The 22,627-nt window shown below is 36.1% G+C and overlaps 1 protein-coding gene and 1 non-coding gene across 4 annotated transcripts in view; both read right to left on the reverse strand.

Annotated features, from left to right (window-relative positions):
* Positions 1–22,627, reverse strand: part of PLXDC2 (plexin domain containing 2) — a 414,553-nt gene that overhangs the window by 333,256 nt on the left and 58,670 nt on the right. The gene's annotated exons all lie outside the window — the stretch shown is intronic.
* TRNAG-UCC (transfer RNA glycine (anticodon UCC)) lies at positions 3,369–3,441 on the reverse strand. The gene has a single exon. It is a non-coding gene; the product is annotated as a tRNA-Gly (tRNA).

Below are 22,627 nucleotides of genomic sequence, written 5' to 3' on the forward strand. Positions count from 1 at the left end.
TTGAGTTTTACTGCTGCAGAATCAGGAATATACTCAGATCAAATGATTCTTTCAACTATAAAAAAATCGTAACTATGACTATAACTTCTATGTTTGAACATCAAATGTATGCCAGGTACTTCATATATTTATTTCTAACACACTGATATTTGAGGGGAAGTTTGAGTTCACGGCAGCGCTACGACTATGTAGCTCTGTGAGACTTGTCTCTGAGCCTCAATTTCCAAGTCTGTTAAATGGAAATAAGAATAATAGTCACTTCATAGAGCACGACCAGGTTTAAAATAGTAAAAAGCTTAGCACAGTGTCTGTAAATAATTGTCAGCTGTTACTGTTGTAAGATTTACCTGAGTGTTTTCCCAGCTTCAGCTTCTCACCCATCCATAAGTATTTTAAGAAAACAAAGGAAAAATTTCTTCCACATAATTTCTCCATCAGCATTTTATCTACTTTGATACAGCTCACTACATTCTTACCCACAGAGCATTTACAAGTCAGATGCACTCTGTACTATGCATGGTGTGAAAGAGGTAAACACTTAAGGACCAGCTGGCTGTTAGACCCTAGACTCTGAGACAGAGAGAAGGGGAAAGTGAGCTGTCTGTCCCTATGCACGTTTTCTGATGTTAGCATGCTTTAATTAAATGGCTACAGGGTGGGGGGACTTCAGTTCTGGAAGTATGGAGTAAGCACATCTCCCTCTTTTCACACCTAAAACCCTGGTTAAAATAAATAAAACCAGCAGCAGAAAACTCTAAAAGGTAGAGACAAGAAGGCAGACTTTCTGGGGATCTTGCTATGCAATGAATGACTCATTGACCTATCTTAAAAGAACTGATGAAAGTTATTCCAGTAGAGAGGGAATGACAACAGAAGAAAACTTGGAACATCAGAGCAAAGAGAGGTCAACAGAATAGGTAAGGATATGGGTAAATAAAATATACTACTCATCTTCTCCTGAGTTTTTAAAATTCTGTTAGATGTTTGAAAGCAAAATTATAATATTTTTCCAATGTGGTTCTCAACATAAAGAAGACACGTTAAACACCTAACACACTATCAATAATTTCATTAAGTATAAGTGTTCTAAATATGCCAATAAAAGGACAGAGATTGGCAGAGTGGATTAAAAAAATGCCCCAACTATATGGTGTCTATAAGAAACTCATTTCTAATATAATGATATAGGTAGGATGAAAGTAAAGATGCACCATGAAAATACCAATCAAAAGAAAGGTATAATATCACATAAAGTAGATTTCAGACCAAAGAAAGTTACTGGGGATGGAAAGGAACATTACATAATGACAAAAATGTCAGTGCACCAAGAAGAATAGAAGAGTGTATGATTTCAAGCATAAGGATATGGGGATAGACCTTGACTACTACGCTTAATATTGGTGACCTTGGGCTTTAGTTTTCTGTAAGTTTCTCTAAGATTCAGTGTTCCCATCTCAAAAAATATGGTAATAACAATGCCTGTGTCCTGGGTTGTTCAAAGGTATAAATGAGGTCATTACATAAAAGTACCAAGCTATTGTTTGTATTTGTTTTCCCCTCCACTACCCTATAAATTCTTTGGCCTGAAAGCTGAAAATGGACACAAGAAATCCTCAAAGTAACCTTGACTTTTCAACTTTTGATATATTTCTTTCTCATGAACGGTCATGAGTTTTATTTGCAGAGCACAGTGTTTTGCTGTAAGGAAAAAAATGTGCTGGTAAATTGATAAAGATCTTGGAAATATAGATTCCAATTAATTTTAGGAACCATTATGTAATGATGGGTGAATCAATGGAAGATCTGTTGACACAGAATATAATAATTACATATGGTAATGCAGTGGAATCCAGATCCTTATATATTTTCACCTGCCTCTTCTTTTCAGACTTAAAATAAGAAGGAAGGGTAAAGATTAAGAGAAATAAATTAGACCATGCAATTATTATTTAATATTCCACAAAACAAGAAGAATTGCAAAAAAGAAAGAACAAAAAATTGTCATTCAAGTAATCCCATTTAATGTTTCCTTCCTCCCTCCCTCCCTCCTCCCTCCCTCTTTCTTTCTCTCTTTCTTTCAAGTTTCTGTGTGTACTTTACATCTTCCTATCTGGTGGGGAATGGAGGCTTTTTTCCTTTTAAGCATAATCCTCATCACTGTGTGAGCGTGAGTAAATGTATGTGTTTTAACTACTCTAACTCATGTGATTCCAGTAGAATTAAAATAAGCTTCAGTAGAAATTAACTTTTCTATTTTCAGACTTAATAGTCTAGGCTAGAATTTAACATCCCAAAAGACACTATAAAAGATTAAAAAGAAGATGAAAATGAAAAAAAAAAACAAATGTATTCCCCCACAAAAGGTATACTACCACTTGCTATTGATAGATGACAGCACAGCACCCCAAAGAGTAGGTACTACTATTTTCATCCATCATAATTGATTAAAAGAATAGAACGAAGCAAAGGGATTTACAAATTTATACAAATTAAATTTTAGCTTAATTTTAGGAAATGACTTAGCTACCAAATGGGTTACTAAATGAATAATTGAAAATAAATGAATCAAAATAAAATTTCAAATAACCTAATATTAAGCTTGAAATTATACTTTATTAATAGAAAAAAACTGATGTTCACAGGCTTTTTATGGGACTTTAACTTGTTGTGTGTTGTTGCATTCAAAAACATTCAGATACTCTGAAAACTTGGGAGATCTCGGACATCAGAGCTTATTAAACGTCAAGCTCTCTCAGGTCAAAGCTGAAGAAAACAGTCTTTAAAGCTGCATTTTAGATAATTAAACCGCCTTAGGAAACAGTTCCAGATTAAAATAGCTCCAGTTCCTGGTTTTCTCGACTATACACAGTTAAAAGAGCTAGTAATTTTTAAAATATAATTAGAGCACTGGATGTTTATCAGAAGGAAAACTCACTGTCTAGCTAAACATCAAGCTAACTAGTTCATGAATTTATTTTTTGATATTTAACCACTGTCATGTCGCTATTTCCATGTTCTTAGACTTTATATACCACTAACTTCTAAAAGAATTTGTGGCAGTTTAAAAATTGTGTTAAATGTTAAATATGTTTGTTTTAAAAATAAATAGAATATAGACCTTTAAGAGGAGCAAGGAAAATAATTGTTACCAATATCTGTTTTATCAAGATGTTACTAATATCTTTGCTCCTGTTGACCATGGCCACTGAATTTGACTCTGAAAAAGAAAGTTATGATATTAAAGTCAAATGTATCATAAGGTGATTAAGGCAATAATTAGCTTTTTACTTACATGCATCAGAGATTTTTTTTTTAATTTTTAAAATTTTTAAATTTTTGGCCATGCTGTGTGGCATGTAGGACCTTAGTTCCCTGACCAAGGATCGAACCTGGGCCCCCTGCAGTGGAAGCACAGAGTCCTAACCACTGGACTACCAGGGAATTCCCAACATCAGAGATGTTTGATAAATAGTTTTTATATTCACCTCCCAAAGTCTCATTCTCTTCATGGTATAGCAAAATTCCAGCTAAGGTTAGACAACTTACTAGAAAGTTCAAAAGAAAAAATTCAGATTGATTTCTGCCCGTTTGAGTAACCTGACTTCAAGATGAGTTTGTAAAAGTCTACATTTATAGACAAGAATAAAATAAGTTTTTGTTTGTTTGTTTTTAAATCTCAACTGGTTTATGGAAGGACAGGCAAAATGAAGAAAAAGCATTCTGCATCTCAGCTCTACTGCCTCTGTACACTCAGACTGAAATCCTTGCAGAAAGCCAAGCAAGGGAAATGCTTCAGGGCCATTCATCCAAAGTCTTGAGATGCTGTGATTGAAAGTAACATGTGGAATCAGTTTGAGAAAAATATAAGTCAGAGGAAAATGACATGAGTAATAAACTAAGATAGAGTGGAGACTATTAAAAAATGGAAATAGCTTCAGGGAAATATTTTTAGATGCAGCAGACAAATTTCAAAGCTGGAGAAACAGAATTTGCTTACACAGAACATACACTCTGAAATATTATGTATCTATCTATTCACTACCTGTATTTGCATGAAATTGCTTTAAATACTGATCTGTAACTCCAAATATACTGTAATATACCTCACTGATAAAACACCTTTGTTCTTTAATGAACTGAAAATAGAAAAAGAAGATCATATGTTTCTTGGCGTGGTAGGAAAAGCTCTGAACTAGAGGCAAGAGAACAGGATTCTACCTTAGCCACATGGACTGTCCTGGCTTCAATAGGGATGTCATTTAACTTCTCTATGTCTCTGATCTTCTAACTATAAGGTGAAAGGAGATGACTTCAAAGATCCCCCATCCTCAAACTGTGAATCCATAAATCTAACACTTCCCAATGCTTTGGGTATTTAACAAAGGTTTTACTGAGGCTAACATGATAGTTTTTACTATCACAAGGAAATTGACTCAAATATAGGAGAAGATATTTGGGAAATATTCTAGGGCAAAACAATAACCTTAGAGAATTTGAATGAGACAGGTAAAAAGGTCTTATTTTAAATTATGCCAGAGCAAATTAAAAAAAAATGTTTAGAGTTAAAAAGAGGCATTGCGTATTTGAAGTTAAATGAGAATGGTGTTGAGAATGTATATCTTAAAACGCATAGAAGTGAAATAGATGTAGAAAGGTAATCTTTAAAGCTTTATTGCATTCAGCGGACACAATTTCAATTTTTACTACTATTCAGAATGATAAAAAATCTCACTGGTTACAGAGGTCCTGATTATAGAAGCTCTTCTAACACTCTTTGGAAATGTCCTTTGCTTGGTGCTTAGGAAGATTTAACACTCCTAAGAAATACATCATAGTAAGATTCTGATGAGTAAAAGGGATCAGTTATAAGGAATAATAAGTATTGAAGTTCAGGATCAAGATGGCAAGCATTTGTGTTCCATCAGAGGTACACACAACCCAATTTGAAGAATGCTGATACAGAGTAACTACTAATTACCTGGAGATACATCTTACATATATTATCTCATTTATTCCTCACAAAAGTCTTTTAAGACTACCTCAGGATATTGACCATAGTTTTTCCTACATTTCCAGGGAATGGGGTGTTCAAGAGAGAGGACACTGAAAGCTCTATTCCTACAGTGAGAAAGATAGTCTTACCCTTCTTTGTTGAGCATTGCTATTATTAAGATCAGCTAATTTAATTTGTCTTAGTTTTGATCATTAAGCAATTTTTTTATTATAATTTTATCACCATATAAAGTTCCCTTCAAGGAAGGAATACACTAACAAAGCAATCTTTATGACTGTTCCTATGGTGTGTGTAATGTAACTATTAGCATTCTATTTTGTAGGTCAACCTCTCAAGAATTTGCATGGTGTGAGTTACTGCACAATAACCCAGATTCTATGGATAAGAACTGAAGCTCTGGACTGGACCTATGAATAAGGTATTAGCCTCAGCAAGGCTAACAATCCCTGAATCAAAATCTCAGAAATGTTGGTAACTATTGTGTGGCAGAATTTTACACGCACACACACAAACACACACACACACACACACACACAAGATCATGATGCTAATTTCATTTCTTTGTTTAGATTTGTTTTTATCTAGCCTAAACTAGTCTTTACTTCTGGTTCATAGAAAAAATAAAGTGAATCCTGGAGTCTTACCACCTCAGCATTATAGAATCCAAACTCAAGTTAGCAAGAAGAAAAAGATTAATAAAGCTTGTAGAAGCCAGCATATATTTTACCAAAGTCACAAATCAAAGTTGACAGCAGCCTGGCAAGAGATTAGAGGATTGATCAGATGACCAGGGGAGAATAGAATATGACCAACAAATTTATTTCCTCTCTTTACTCGCTCTCAATTATTTGATTATTCATTCATTCTTTCATTCATTTAGGTATTCAGTTACTCATTTATTTTTTTTTATTTTTTTTAAATTAATTTATTTATTGAAGTATAGTTGATTTACAATGTTGTGTTACTTTCAGGCGTACAGCAAAGTGACTCAGTTTTATATATATTCATACACATATATCTATTCTTTTTCAGATTCTTTTCCCATATAGGTTATTACAAAATATTGGGTTCAGTTCCCTGTGCTATACAGTAGGTCCTTGTTGTTTATCTATTTACATATAGTAGTGCATATATGTTAATCCCAAGTTCCTAATTTATCCCTCCCCCCACCCCCGAATTTATTTTCAAATGGTTCCAAATTGTCAATGCCTTTGAGCACCTGGCAAAATCAAATGTATATTCTCCCTAGAGGAAAATACCTCCATCCTAGACCACAAGGGATCCCACGTATAGTTCTTCAAATGGTCAGCAGCACACAGTCAAATATAATCAAGCACACAAGCAAGGCACCACGAGCAAGAACCTTTTAAAACAACAGAACAAATAGACAACATAAAAAGACTTTCACAGATTTCTGATGTCTGAATTATGAGACCTAGGCTATAAAACAATTATGCCTACTATATTGTTGTTGTTTTAATAGCTGGGGTAGAGGTATTAAAAAAAAAATTCCTGGAGAAAGCTCACTTCTTTTTTTTTTTCTTTGAATTTATTTATTTTATTTATTTATTTTTGTCTATGTTGGGTCTTTGTTGCTGCATGCAGACTTTCTCTAGTTGTGGTGAGTGAGGACTACTCTTTGTTGTGGTATGTGGGCTTTTCATTGCAGTGGCTTCTCTTGTTGCGGAGCACGGGCTCTAGGCATGCAGGCTTCAGTAGTTGTGGCTCATGGGCTCAGTAGTTGTGGCTCGCAGGCTCTAGAGCGCAGGCTCAGTACTTGTGGTGCATGGGCTTAGCTGCTCTGTGGCACGTGGGATCTTCCCGGATTAGGGCTCGAACCCGTGTCCCCTGCACTGGCTGGCGGATTCTTAACCACTGCGCCACCAGGGAAGCCCGAGAAAGCTCACTTCTGATTGGAGAAAAAATAAAATAAGGAACAGGAAACTATAAAAATGCACCTGGTTTCAGGACTTAATGAAGCTCAGGTTCTTGATGTCTCATCAAAGAAAGAATTCAGTGAGAGACAAAGTGATAGGTAAGAAGTGGATTTATTTAGAGAGAAACACACTCCACAGGCAGAGTGTGGGCCATCTCAGAAGGTGAGAAAGGCCCAGTTACTCATTTATTAATAAACACTTATGGGGTCAAGCAGTATTCAATATACTAGGGATATCAAGAAGAATAAATCATGATCCCTACTTTGGGAAGCTTGCTCTCGAATGGCTGAGAGAATAGACAGGTATAAGTCATTACAAAAATGATGATGATGATGACAGATCCTTCTATCAGACTGACTACAAGCTAGGTGCTATTCTAAGAGTTCCTAAAACTCAGATGTTCTAAGTGCTATGAAATGTGATTTACATTCTATGTACTTCTAGAGGACTCATTAGGATGTCATATTATGGTGCCACTTGTAGTTAGGACCCTGGAATTCTCTCTCTTTTTTTAATTGAAGTAGAGTTGATTTACAGTATTGTGTTGGTTTCAGGTATACAGCAAAGTGATTGGGTTATACGTATATACATGTATATCTATATTATTATTATTCAATTCTTTTCCATTATAGGTTATTACAAGACACTGAAATAGTTCCCTGTGCTATACAGCAAATATTTGTTGCTTATCTATTTTAAATATATATGGTAGTGTGTATCTGTTAATCCCACACTACTAATTTATCCCTCCCCCCGACCCTGGAATTCTAATCCCATCTTTTAAAGGAAATATTTTGTGAAGAACATAAAATCAGTGTCTGTGTCTCTGCTAACCAGCCACACACACTCACAGGGCCTGAGGGGTACAGAGTGATGTTGCAATTTTTGTAGTCATCACTGTGGAATGGCAACATCTTTGACAACAGAGAACCCCTTGACAACAGAGAACCCCAGGGACAAGGGCATGAAAGAATTAGTAAACTGTACATTTATGTGTATATTTTCCTGCAGGTTCAGTAGATTTGTACTTGTAACCTTCTTTCAGGTTACAAGTACACCCACCCACCAACACCCACCAACACCCATCCCCATCCATCTCTTTTAGAGATACATTTCAATATACATTTTCAATAATATTTTTGCTTTTTATGTTTAATAACTATTTATCATAATATATAATATACTTGTGACATTTTGATCAATCAGCCAACTCTAAAATTATAATGATAATTCAATACAGAGAAATAATTCAATATATTGAGAATATATTGAGAATTATGGTCACAGAAAACTGTTTTAAACGTTGTATTGCTAAAATTAAAATAAACTGATCAGTAAAAGGTTTTCAAGAATAAAACACATTACGTTGGGAAAACTTCTGTGGGGGAATTACAATAGAAATATGGTTTTAAGGGTAAAAAGAACAATATAAAATTCTGACTTTTAAGATCTCACTTTTTAAAAAATAAATAATGGTGAATTACAGATTGTTACAGTGTTTTTTTTCTCACAGTGGATTCATTTTTACAGCCAGAAATTACTTCTTTAGCAATGGTAGCAATTGAAAGTTATCATGAAATATTTTATGTCTCAAGTTTAAAGTGACAGAAGATATAAGTAAGTTTCCAAATTCTTGTAAGGAATATACAAGAAAAAACTTTGAAGAGCATTGGGGTAAACTGATCACCCATTTTCCATTGAACCATTTTCCATTGAAAATGTCAGTGTCTCAGCCTAATCCTAATCTTTCCCTTCAGGAAAGCTAATATAGTTAGGTGTGCTACTATGGTCTAGTGTTTTAACATTCCATGACCTCACTAATTTTATTTATATGTTATTCCCTAGGTATGGTTATTTTGCTGTTGTTTTGCAGATCACCTACGTCATCCATTTTCAGGTTGCCATTTCATAATTTTTTTCCCAGAACACCATCCCTCTCCACATTCCATTGCTATCCTGTTGATTCTCCAGTATACTGTGGAGATGGGGAGATGGTGAGGACATCATAAACAAGGAAATGTCTTGAAGAAAACAATGGAATGGTCAAAGATGGCCTCTGGGTAATGGGACACAGATGGATAAAACTTCCATTTTTTTTAAGTACTCATTGTAACTAGAATAGAAATGTAAATGGTAATGTGGAGTTACCACTACCATTTAGCACCAGAACTTCAGGCTCCCAGCTCCCATGAAAATAAAATTCTAGTTCTTGAAAATCAAAAGCAAATTTAATAAAGACATTTCCATGGGAAAAAAGGTTCACAGGCTACAGTAAACTTTTTCTAGTGGTTATGTTGCCATCTCTTTGAGGTTGAACCAACTTTGATTATTCATGAGTTGAATGCATGCTCCCTTAATGGTGGGGGGCAGGCAGAGGAAAGGAAAGAAAATATGTGAATCCTCTAATAGGTGACAGACAGGCTACCACACATGACTGTGCAGTTTGTGCACTGCCAAATATACCTGGCTAAGAAGCTCAAGTGAGGGATTCACATCCAACTCATGCATTTGCCATCCAACTACGATCTCCAGGGCTGTAATGTCCAAGAGGGAGTATCTTTTTCTTATTCATACAAAGGTGCAAATAGACTAATAGTAGCCTGTTTTTATCTGGCTCTGATTTCTCACCTTTCATCTAATCTTCAGAAAACCATACTGGCTCTACCTTCAAAACAGATCCAGAATCTGATCAATTTTCACAACCTTCAATGGTACCCGTTGGGCCCAAGTCACCATATCTCATGCCTGGATTGTAGCGATAGCCTCTTAACTCAGACCCCCAGCTGCCACCTTATCCCCACTGTAGTTTATTCTCAGCACAGCAGCCAGAGTGATCTTACTAAAGTGTGAGCCAGATCATGTTGCCTCTCTGCTCAAAACACTCCAGTGGTCCCACTCTACGCAGAACAAATGCCCCAGTCCTTACAGGGTCCACCAGGCGTATGTGATTTCCCCCTTTTCCCTAGTTCTCTGACCTCATCTCTGACTGTTCCATTCACTGATTCTGCTCCAGACACACAGGTCTCTGGATTATTCCCTTAAGACACCATGCATGCCCTTGCCTCAAGACATTTGCATATATACTATTCTGTCTGCCTAGAACCAAGACATCTCCATGGCTCATTCTCTAGTTTCCTATTAGTTTGGGCCCAAATGTCATTTTATGTGTGAAACCTTCTCTGACCACCTTATTTAAAACAGCAGCAACACTCACACACACATTGTGTTAAGCACGCCTTTTATTTTCTGCATTTTTGATGCTTTGACCTCTGGAGCCTTGCTGAACCTGGAGGGACTGCCCCTCTCAGGGTTAGCCATTCCTAGAAGTAGGAAACCACTGCCTGTGAGTATACCTTTCATATGCAGACTAACTGATCCAGAGCTCACACTGTCAACCACTTCCTCTGTAGAGCTCTCACACTCAGGGACTCTTGCCTTAATCACCCCAGGGCCACATACCAGATACCCAGGGACTGTCCCAACACCTATGGCCTGTGGAACTCATTTGAGCTAGCCAGTTCTAAGCCTGTTACCCTGCCTTGCCCATTCTTTTCCCTGGAAACCACAATGAAGGCTCTTGCTCAGGCCTTACCTTGGCCCTTTGTTTAATAATATAACAAACTATGTTTTCAATGGTAATTGACACTTAACCTATTGGCCACACTATATCTATATGAGTAATAATAAAATCTACATTTAAAACACACACACACACACATACACACACACACTTTCGTCCCTTTCCCTGCTTTATTTTGCTCCATATATGTTAAAATGGCTATCGTCAAAAAGACAAGAGATAACAAGTGTTGGCAAGGATGTAGAGAAAAGGGAACCCTGTGCATTTTTGGTTGGAATGTATGTATACTGGTGCAGCCACTATGGAATATGGTATGGAGGTTCCTTAAAAACTGAACCACCATATGATCCAGCAATTCCACTTCTGGGTATATATATGAAGGAAATGAGAACAGAATATTGAAGAGATATCTGCATTCCCATGTTTATTGCAGCACCAAGATATGGAAACAATCTAAGTGTCCATCAATAGATGAATGGATAAATAAGATGTGGCATGTGTGTGTATATATATATATATATATATATATATATATATATACACACACACACACACACACACACACACACACAACGGAATACTATTCAGCCATGAGAAAAAAGGAAATCCTGCCATTTGTGACAACATGAGTGGAGCTTGAGGGCAATACACTAAGTGAAATAAGTCAGAGAAAGACAAATATTGTATATTATTTACCTGTGAAATCTAAAAAAGCCAAACTCAGAAAAAAGGTAGAATGATGGTTACCAGGAGCTGAGGGCGGGTGAAATGGAGAGATATTGGTCAAGAGATATAAACTTCCAATTATAAAATGAGTAAGTTCTATAGATCTAACGTACAGCACGGTGACTATAATTAATAAATCTGTATTATATACTTGAAAGTTACAAAGAGAGTAGATCTTAAATGTTCTCACTACAAAAAAAAAAAGAAATGGTAATTATGTGATTTGATGGAGGTGTTCACTAACACTATGGTGGTATCATTTCGTAATATATAAGTACATCAAATCAACACACTGTACAATAACATTGTCAATTATATCCCAATAAAGCTAAAGAAGGAGAAAAATAAAAGACTGGCCAATATTCCTGACAGTAGGATGTTCCTATTCCACATGATACCAGCTGAAATGGAGATTTGAGAGGGTCTAATTTCCTAAGAGTTTGTCTATAGATTTCAAAGATGTTACCTCAAATCTAGGATTCTTACTTACCTAATTTTTAAAATCTTTTTCCTAATGGCATATGTCCTTGGCTTACACTGAACCACTCTAACATAGGAAGCCCTGAAGTGCCCATTATTTCCAAAACTATAGGGATGTTGTAGAGGATTTTATCTGAAGACATGGCGCTTAATGTTTTTTTTCTTATCTAAGAAAAGTTTCTGTTTCTTTTAAAGAAATGGCATGCATTTTCCTAGGGGACAACTGTGAATCACGTTAACTGCTTGTTTCCCTTTTGGCTTTAGTCATCAGGAAGGTCAGAACCAAAATTTCAACTAAATGATTGTTAAGAAATACGTAGCTTATATATATTATCATTCCAAAGTACCACTTCCAACCTCTTAGTCCTAACTTGACCTTTTGTTCCCCATATTTTCTCTAATTCTCATTTGCATCTATTGTATTTCAACCTCGTTGCTTTTCAAGCCCTTCATTCAATGATACAGATATTTAAACTAAGTAGGTAAATGAAATCACATTTGCTGTGGCCTTTGGAAACAATCAGTGGGACAGAGAAAAATAATTTTATTGTGGCCAAATTCAAATCCCCAGGAAGTGTGACATATTTCCTAATTTTATGTTTATATCTTTTTTTCCCATCATGATGTATCCAGAAGACTTTGAATAAAATCATGCTCTAACCATCTAAGATAATATGACAAAAAGTTGAATAATCAGAAGTTCTTGGTCCAAGAAATATAAAGATTTGAAATTAAAATAAAATCAGAACAGGTGAGCCAGAGATTTTAATAAAAATACTGTAAGTTTATTAAGCTATTTTATATCATGAATGCAGGTTTTAAAGAAATCTAAAATACTCAACACACATTGTGTTCTTACACAACTAACTCAGGATCCTACCACCTTCCCACCTTTGGCAACTATGTGACATTTAATTTTGGCAGATTTTTAAAAATTTGACTTCTTTCCCCAATAGTAAGAGTTTAGTGATACTTTCAGACCAAATATGTTTATCTAGCTACACCTACTAGCACAGCATTGCTCCTTTCTATACTTCGATTGTGGTGACCTGGGCTTACAAGGTTCTTTTTGAAGCTGCTTGATATGGTTCATGAGTATTTATTCTCATATTAATAGGTGCAATCAAAATTCCTGCAATAATTTTGTAGAAATGATGTTTTAATTAAGCAGCAGTTGGTACTTTAAAGGCCAGAATGTTTAACTGCCAGATCACCACCAGCTCAAGCAGCAGATGGAGGGCAAGCAGGTTGTTTGATCTACATAAAGTATCTGGTTGGAAAGGAAATTGGACATCATGCTTACTTATTCTTATCCGTTAAGTATTTAATGTATCAATGAAGTATGCAAATCTTCCACAAGGTAATGCAAAAAAATATGAGATACAACTTTAAGAGCAAACTGCAGAGAAACAACTGGTATGAGAGGTCTCGGAGGAGACTGTGGATGATTGATTCTCTGTGATGAAAAGGAAAAGCAAATGCGAGAGGGAAGGACAGTAGAAGGAGACAGCAAGAGAAAAATCCCTTCCTCCTTGCAAAGTCTAAGTGAATTCTGCATGTGGTTAATGGGTTATCTTTTGAGTTTTCTTTGTTTTGTAGCACCAGACAAGATGCTAAGAGGGTAAAACTCCTGAGGGCAATTACTTTGTATACAGAACCCAGCCTAGTGGCTATACTACAGTTGCTAAGTATATACTTATTTATCTCAATCATTCATGCTTTAACACGCTTAATGAATACCTGCTGCGTGCAAGGAACTGTTATAGGTTAAATGGCAAACAGCAAATACTTGGGGTTTGATAATTGCGGTGATCTGACTGTGGGACAGCCCTCGGCCTAGACTGATAAGGAAACTTCCTCATCTTCTGTTGTTCCAGGCAAGAGTCAGGACCACAGAGGTAAAGAAAAGAAGGGATGTAGGTTTGCAGGCTATGGTTACTAATCCCTAAATTAAAGTCCGTTTCTCTTGTTGCTGTTAAACTTGACTTTTGTTGTTGCTGTTAATTTTCTACTGGTTGTGCATGCCAGACTAATCTAAAGTCAGTTTTGGTTGATGTTTTTAATTAAAGCTAAATTTTGTTGTTGCTATTAATTTTCTACCAGTTGTGCCTGCAAGATTGTAAATTAAGATTAAGACCTGTTTCAATAGTTCCAGATATGATACAGCAGTAAAATTCTTAAGTGAGCAAGAGAAGTGGTTACATACACATAGCCAGAACTAACGGTGATAATTTCTATATCTAAACTCTTTGATGTCAAGTTTGAACTGTCTTCCCTATTCTTAGTATTTATTGAGTGAATGATTCAAGGATAAGCTTCAAGTCATCTGAAATATGAAAGTAATGTTACTTATCTTCATATCTAAAAAATGAATCATAAATAGAACTTCAGGGTATGGTAGTAAAGATATCTTCTTCTTGGATTGATCCCTAGATCATTATGTAGTGTCCTTCTTTGGTAGTAAAGATAAAATATTTTTTTAATGAGTTGATGTTACAGGGGGAGGGTATTCTTCAGTTTCGTTGACTACAGAGGAGGAAATGCATGGTAGCTGATAGCATAATTTCTGATTTTGCAAAAACAAAGCTCTCAGCTAGTCATCCTACTTGAAAATCATATTATGACATTATATATTATTTAATAATGAATTACCTGTTGCATATGTATTATTATATATGAAGATTTATCATATATAATCATACATATTCCAATTAGGGAGACCTAACATCTATTCCTAGCTCTGCTACTAACTAGCTGTGTGACTTTGACCAATCATTTAATTTCTCAAGGTATTGGTGCTTTCACCTGCTAAACTGATAATGGGCTGGATGACCTCTAAAATATCTCCCACTTTGCCTATTCTTAAAAAATAAACATGTTAAAATTTTTTAAATACAATAAGAAGCATAGATTATATTTTCTGTTCCTTAAAGCACTTTCCATATTTTCTCTTGATAATACTAAAGAAGAGAATCATGGAAGAGATGTGACAAAAAGAAATAGTATTCTCATATCATTCTGGAGTATAGAGGATCTCTAAACAAAACAAGTCTTGTACTCATCTGCAGAAGGAGATCTATCATTGTCCTCCTATGGAAGACCATGATTCCCCAGGCTACGACCTCCTCTAGTTGCTAAGAAAAGTAATCCAATGAAGAGGATCTACAAGGAGATATGAACAAATGAATACCCTCCTCACCTCACTTTGCCCTCTAAGGAACGTATGAATTGCAGAAACTGAAAAGTGGTTAATTCAAATGAATCTCTATGACACATAGGAGGCTGTTACACTATGCTATGGAAAACTTAGGGGAACAAATTAACTTCTTAGGATTGTGATAGAAAATGGAAAGTACCAACCCTTGGGTTTCCCAGGGATTCCTGGGATTGTAAACTGCAGGGACACCTTGGAAATTTCTTTTCTCATTAAGATCTACCTTTATCTTCCTCCAGAAGATTTCTCACAGTCCTGGTTCCTGCTGCACCTCCGGCCTGTGTAGCTGTGCCCAGGCTAGTTTTTCCTTCTAAAGATTAGGCTTTGACTCTCTCTGGGATCTTGGGACCAGTGTGTTTCTTTGACTTTATCCCACTTTCAGGAATGGAACCCCATCAGGTCCAACCCCTGGGCACTGGAGTGGGTTCACTGTTAGCATGATTGACTCCCCAGCCATTCAAGTCATTTACTAAATCCTATTCATGAATATTAAGGTTTCCTCTTCAGAGTTCACTTATGAGGCTTCAAGAAAGGAAACATTCCTGAGAAGGGCTGTGTTACTAGTTGATCAGACCCCAGCTGCCATCTGCTCTTGTGACATGCTGATGGAATGGTATAAAGACCTTGGAGGATTGTTTTATTAATCACAAAATTTCACTTACTTGGGTTTTGTCTCTAAGATTATTTTCAACTGTTTATTATATACACTTCTAAAGCACTGCCCTTATTTCAGAAGGATTGCTTCTTTGCAAAGGAAGCCATTATTATGTTGGACACAGACACATCTTTTGGCACAGAACTTCCACCGGGTTTAAAACAAGCCTTCGAATATTCAGATGGATTTTACGGCCATTCTTGAATAAAGGAATACTTCCCTCAATTTATTTATATTATATGACTTTCTCAAGGCATTTGGGACTTTGAGGATTAGCATTATAAAAATGCATGTATAAGCAGTCATTATGTAAAAATTAAGTAGCTCACAAATCACTTTATTATAAGCTCTCAACTATCTCAACTGTTGAAGTAATAGAATATGGTACTTTTTTTCCTCCAAATGTTACTTAATGCTTCCTGCAACAAACATGACAAATGTTAGACACTTCTGATGTATATTCAGCCTTGGAAATATGCAGTAGGGCTTAATATTCAGAATAACAATAAACTTTTATATGGATACATATGCAATTTTCATCACAAACACCAAACTCCTAGCAAAGCAGATTTGTCATAGCCATAACCATTGTAGGTCCTGCATCAAATCAATTCCCCACACCTAGGAGTCCCCTGATAGCCCGTATAAACTGATTAGTAAAATATGATTATGTATGTCAGCCCCACTGATGAAAGTTGGAGCCAGCCCCTGAGGATGTAAGTTAAAATAAACCTAGATCTTAAATAGCTATAGAATTGACCTATCTTGGATGAAACTACTCCTTGTGACGACAATGGTGAATCATTACGGTGGCAAAGGGCATTGCAACTAAGGCAGTAGTCAGGAAGAAAGTCTCCTCCTCCTGTCTGGCTTGGGCCTTAGTTTGTTCTGTACACCAAGGGTTTTATCTGGAGATAAACAAATCCATATTAAGACTTATTGCTGTATCAGCACACCAGAGCACCTCAAAACTTATTGATGCATGAAGTGACCATCAAATGTGGAGGCAGTTTGGGGGAGACAGTGGAAGGAATTTCAAAGTATAAGAAGTCAATCTTTATTTATAGAAGCTATCTTTTCCTTTAAATAAAATTCTGACCAAAGGATTGAGCTTTTAGGACCAAACATGAAGTAATAGGACTAGCCTGAGTCACGAAATCTTAGCAATTGATATTCCTGTATATGACTGATTATGTACATACTATCCAGCAATTTTGATTGCAGTCACAGTTGTAAGTTTACGTCTGAAATTTTCATGAGTAGAGTTACTTCAACAAGCACCTTTGGTATAAAATGTCATGTGCAAGCCTTGTCTTTATCTACATTGGAGGGCAGTGTACACAGTGGGGGCAGGAGCAAGCCTCAGGAACCAGACTGTCTGGGTTTGAATCCCAGCTCAACTCCTTACTGGTTGAGAGACCTTGAACAAGTTTAAATCATTTAACCTCAGAATACCCCGGAGCTACATCTGTAACTCATGGACAATAATAGAACATACCTCTTTAAGTGGTTGTGAGAATTAACTAAGAATCTTTGGACAGTGGCTGGCACATAAAAGAACTATTTAAGTATTAGCTATTATTATTGTTTAATAAATATTTATCAAGTACCAAGTACCAGGTGCATATGACTCTTATATAGTAAATATTAATGTAGCCTGAAATTTCTTTGCGCTGAAGTATTAACATTCTGTATTTCTAAAATTCGTTGTTTTCCTCTAAAACAAGGAAGTGTCTCTTTGCATGAGTTCTTTTTTTCCCCATAAACAAGCAAATTGGTTAAAAGAGGACAATCTAACAAGAGAATAAACCTATGCTACCTTTTGTTTTAGTCAGGATCTCTTAACTTATCCTATGAAAATGAAAATCTAATTTTTTTTTAATCAAGGAAGCAATTTCCCATGTAATATCATTTGGTGTTTACTCTGTTCAGATTTTGAAAGTAAAACCAATTCTTTGGGTTACTGGACTTGAATTTTACTTCAAAAATGAGTTATAACTAAATGGAATAGCTAAATGGAATTAGTCTAGAAGTAAAAGAGAGATTTCCTTAATCACAACTATCTTTAAAATCACCCCAGAGGTGACCAACCTCCAAAGGAAGCGGGTCTAAAATTAGGCCTAATTTCTATGTAGGGAAGATGCAGGGAGCTTTTAAGCAGGAAGAAGAGGTGGGGACCCTGTGGTTTTCATTCAACAAAGCCTGCAGTAGGCACTTGAGGAGTAGGGAGCAGAAAATACAATTTCCCACCTTAGACTCTGTGGCTATGCTGTTCAAAAGCCTATAAGGCAATTTAACAGATGTGAACAGTAATTACAGGAGATTGTGGAAGGGAAACAGGAGAAATTAGAAAGAGGGGATGAGAAGTGCAGGAAGAAGGGGGTAGAGAACCAGGTGCGAGTATACTTTAAGTCAGGACAAGAAAAACTGAAAGCCGAGAAATAACAAACTTTGATCTAGAGCGAGTGACCCACAAACCACTATAATATTGCATTTCTGTATTACCACAAAGGGAAGAGAAATACTAACTACCCAATATTTTTTATAAAGGAGAATAGGGCATATTGTGTTATCTTCTCAGTGCTTTAGCTGTGTAGTTATATTTTCTGGTGGCTCGGAGACAGAAACATTTGAGAGAGAAACCATTGAAGGTGTAGAGAATGGCAGGGCAGGAGAATGCATGGCAGAATAGTGAGAAAGAAGCGAGGGCAATGGTTGAACCTACAGCTGCCAAAGAAATAGTGGGAAAGTCAGAAAGAAAGGAATCCTAAAGTAAAGCAGCAAGGGGGGTGGGGGGAATTGAACGGCCCAGAGAAGAATATTTTCAGAGGTTACATGTCTCTTAGACTTCTACACACAGGGCATATATATGTTGGAGATTATCAGCATAAATGAGAGATACACTCATATTCGTTATATATATATATACATATACATCTGTTTCACAGGTACAAGAACATTAAACTTTATTAAGTAAACATATGCTATATGCTTATGCATAATTGAGTTTTAAAAGTGGAACTCATCCATCCTTGATTTTAAAAAGTTCTCCATCATGACTATAAAGTTTAAAGGCATTAGATGAAGCTCAGAGTTACCCCGAAATTTGTAATAATAGACTCCCTGCCCTTCACTCTCAGTGAGCTGTCAAATCTGTCACAGAGTGAGCATTAGTAGTTGTAGGAGGAATGAATGAATGAATGAATGCACTAAGGAATGAATGACAGAGGCCCCTGAAATGTGGAGATGGAATGGCTGTTGGCTCTGTTAGGATTCCAGCTCTACCACTTGCTTTTCTGGGACTACTCTAGCTTCAACTGCTTCATCTGTAAAATCTAGGTGAATATAAAGACCTACAACCCATAGTTTTGGAGAATTCAATGAGAAAATGGAGCTAAAGACTTAGCCCAGTGCCTATACATAGCAGTTTTAATTATACGGGTTACCTGCTGACACTATTATGGAGCCCATCTCAGAGCACAAGGTATAAGATCTGTCTTGGTCTATGGTTTTCCAGCCTAGAGATGTCTAAAATTAAGGCTGAGAAATGTGTTAGGTCTTGAAATTGCAAAATTACAAGCTTTTAGTGACATTAATATATATTTGCAGTTGGTACCTCAGCAAGACATTGGGAGGGCCACAGATAGAGATAGGGATAAAAAAGGAACCCAGAAAAGTAACTCAGTTCACAACTCTGGCACAATTGTGGTCACTTAGTAAATTCCCTTTTCAAGAGTGCCTAAGTAATTAAATGAGGATACATTTTGAGGGCACTGGGACACCATTTAATTGCAGGTTTCAGCACGTTATTAAATGAGGCCCTAGTGGTTTGAAAACAATTAACGCGTCATTTAATAAATCGAACACCAGTATATTTGGAGGAGCCCAAGTGGCTTGAATGAGTTAATGCATGACCTTAAGTGTACAATTAATCACAGGAGTGTCATGGGCATTAAGAGAAATAAAGGTAACTGGCAATGAAAAGAATCAAAAGAGCTTGTCACCATATAAATTTAAAGAGCATACCAAAAAAAAGAGGGGGTCTACCATTTCCAAAAAATTTCAAATGGTTCTCAAGCATTTTATAAATAAGTCCTAACGTAGAAGAATAATGAACACTAGCACTGAACCATCTTCTAAAAAAGCAATGAGTCAAAATTCAGGCTTTATTATATTATCATAAAAATGTTTCCCAGAGGTAGATGGTAGTTTTTCAACTCACTTCTGCAGAATGTAAGATCAAACCATGGGCTAAACTCAAAAAAGAAAGATTTATATCAAATTACTCCAAAGTATTTCATTAACACTCATAAGAGCCAAAATTCCTTTGGAGACAGCTCCAAAGAATGCCATTTGGCACCATGAAAACCACCACTCTTGTTCTACATACTCAGGTGGTACAGGATCTTGCCTGATTTGCAGCAGGTGTCCCTCTTTAATGGTATTTTTAGTAATTGAGCTTTTCATTGATTTTACTACCCCTCCCCATCTACCCAGGTATGGCCAGACCTACCCAAAACCCCCGTTGTCTGACACACTTCTCAGAAGCCCGTCAACTGGCCATCTGCATCAATGCAGAATGGTCTGTTCCAATACTGTCTGTGTCTTTGTTCCATCTGCCTGATGTGATGTGTCCCTCACCTGTCCTGCACTTCCCTGATGGGGACTGTTTGCCTGTGACCTACTGCCATGCTGTAGTTATAATACTGTCACCCAGCCTGCTCTTCTCCTAGTCTCCTCAGGCTACCTCTCCCTCCCTTAGATATCAATCTAATAATAGGTCTAATTCACCCCAGTCCACTGCACTCTGCTGTAGGTAATCCACTCCTGTTCATTTTTTAAATCATTATTTTGAAGGCTGCCCAACAGTTTGCTGGAGATCAATAACCAAAAAAAAAAAGGACTTGTCCTGAAAAATAAAATCTGTAAGTTATGTCAAATCCTAGATACAGGTGAATACAGGTGAATATATGATTTCCCAATAATTTTAATACTCCCAGAATTCTCAGGGAGTAAAATTCGTATCACCTTTGGTCAGATAAATATTTACTAAACAATATTTGCTTATCATTCTCTTGGCAAAGCTGACAACTCAGTCTGCTAGTTTACTTTTTAAATCTCAAGTAAAGTAAAAGTATGAAGGGAAAGCTCTTTCAATGGCAAATGCTTTAGTTATAGTAAATCCATTAATACTTTCCCACAGGTGGACACCAAAGCCTCTTGCACTGGCAGAAGCAGAGTAGTACGTATTCTTCTCCCCAAGACTGCGCCTCAAAGTGCAATTAAGCAATTACGCATGACAGAACGTGGGCTGTGCAGAAGTAATTCAAAATCTTGTTTTCTTCCCTTTTTTGGCTGGCTCAGCACTAATGTCATCTTTAAATGCCTTATATCCTGCTGATGTTGTCTATGTAATTATAAAAAGCTGTCCATCCTATTTCAAGCAATAATCTATTTTATTTTTACTTTTGTGTCAAATAACCTAAGTCTTAACATTTTAACATCTAAGCCAGGGGCAAATACTGTCTTTGATACCATTGCTATTTTTTTTTGAGTGGTCTGTATTACTTCATTCTCCATTGATTAACAAGGAACACATTCATGTTTTACATGTAAAGTGTATATCTGTAAGCACACATGTGCATGCACACACACACACACACACACACACTTTTTATTTAGCCTCCTCACTCTTGCTCAGATAAATCCAAGTTTCAATCACTAGCTTCTCTGATGAGAAGAGTATCACTGACTGTCAGTGATCCAGACTATAATGAACACGTTATCTGTAACTACTAAAGAGACATAATTAAAAGATGAAAAAATATACATATAATATCTAGTTCTCTTCAAAGTAGTGTGTTCTGTGGGCCCATGGGTGTTCCTGAGACCTTTTCAGGGGACCAGGAGGTCAAAACTATTTTCATACTACTACTAAGACATTACAGTTGACCCTTGAACACGAAGGTTAGAGGTGATGACCCCCACTCAGTTGAAAATCCTCATATAACTTTCGATTCCTCAAAAACTTAACTAGGAATAGCCTGCTGTTGGCCGGAAGCCTTACCGATAACACAAATAACCAATTTATACATATTTTGTATCTTATATGTATATCTACATATATTTTATGCATTTATGACATACCTAATTTTTCTTAATTTTTTCAATATTTCCAGGTTGCATGAGTAATATGTGAGTTTTTTCAACTTGTCAAAAATCTCCAAATATTTTTCCAATATATTTATTTTATAAAATCCACATATAAGTGGAACTGTGCAGTTCAAATCTGTGTTGTTCAAGGGTCGGAAGGAATTGTCTTTTTCACTCTCATTCTTTCATAAGTCTACGGTGGGATTTTCTAGGGGTTATATGATGTGTAATAGCATACGAGACTGAATGCTGAAGCAGATGGACCAATCTAGCCATCTTCTGTTAAGCTGAATTGGAGAAATTTACAAAAATGGAAAATATATTGCCACTCTTCTTACTAAGTGTTTTGTTTTCAGGAATATAGTATTTTTTCATTAAAATGGCATTTATGTAAACATGGAGTGAGTTTGTTATTTTAAAATGAATTATTAGGTAAATATTTTTAATTCACTTTTAATTTCTAATGTAAATATAGAGAGATATAACTGACAATAAACAAATTACTAGCAATTTTTAAAAGTTTCAAGGGATCCTGAGATAGAATCAAACATTTGAGCATCAAGATGAGCTTCTTTAGCGCTGACATGTTTGAGGGGGAGAAGCTGGATGACTGAGACGCACATAGAATTTGAGGCCAGATGATTGAACTGAATTTTAATTTTCACTTTCCTCTCTTGATCCCTGTGATTGTTTTCAAGTCTGAAAAAAAATTTTTTTTAAAAGAAAGAAAGAAATTGCAGGAAAAGAGAGGCCAAAATATTGATCCTAGAGAGCACTATTTAAACTATTGCAATATTCAAGCAAAAAAAAAAATAGGGGATGTAAGTGAGTTCTCAGCATTCTTTTCTTCCTCTTCATGGTAAATGAC

The sequence above is a fragment of the Balaenoptera ricei genome, chromosome 2 (assembly GCF_028023285.1).
Source record: "Balaenoptera ricei isolate mBalRic1 chromosome 2, mBalRic1.hap2, whole genome shotgun sequence".
NCBI classification, from domain to species: domain Eukaryota; kingdom Metazoa; phylum Chordata; class Mammalia; order Artiodactyla; family Balaenopteridae; genus Balaenoptera; species Balaenoptera ricei.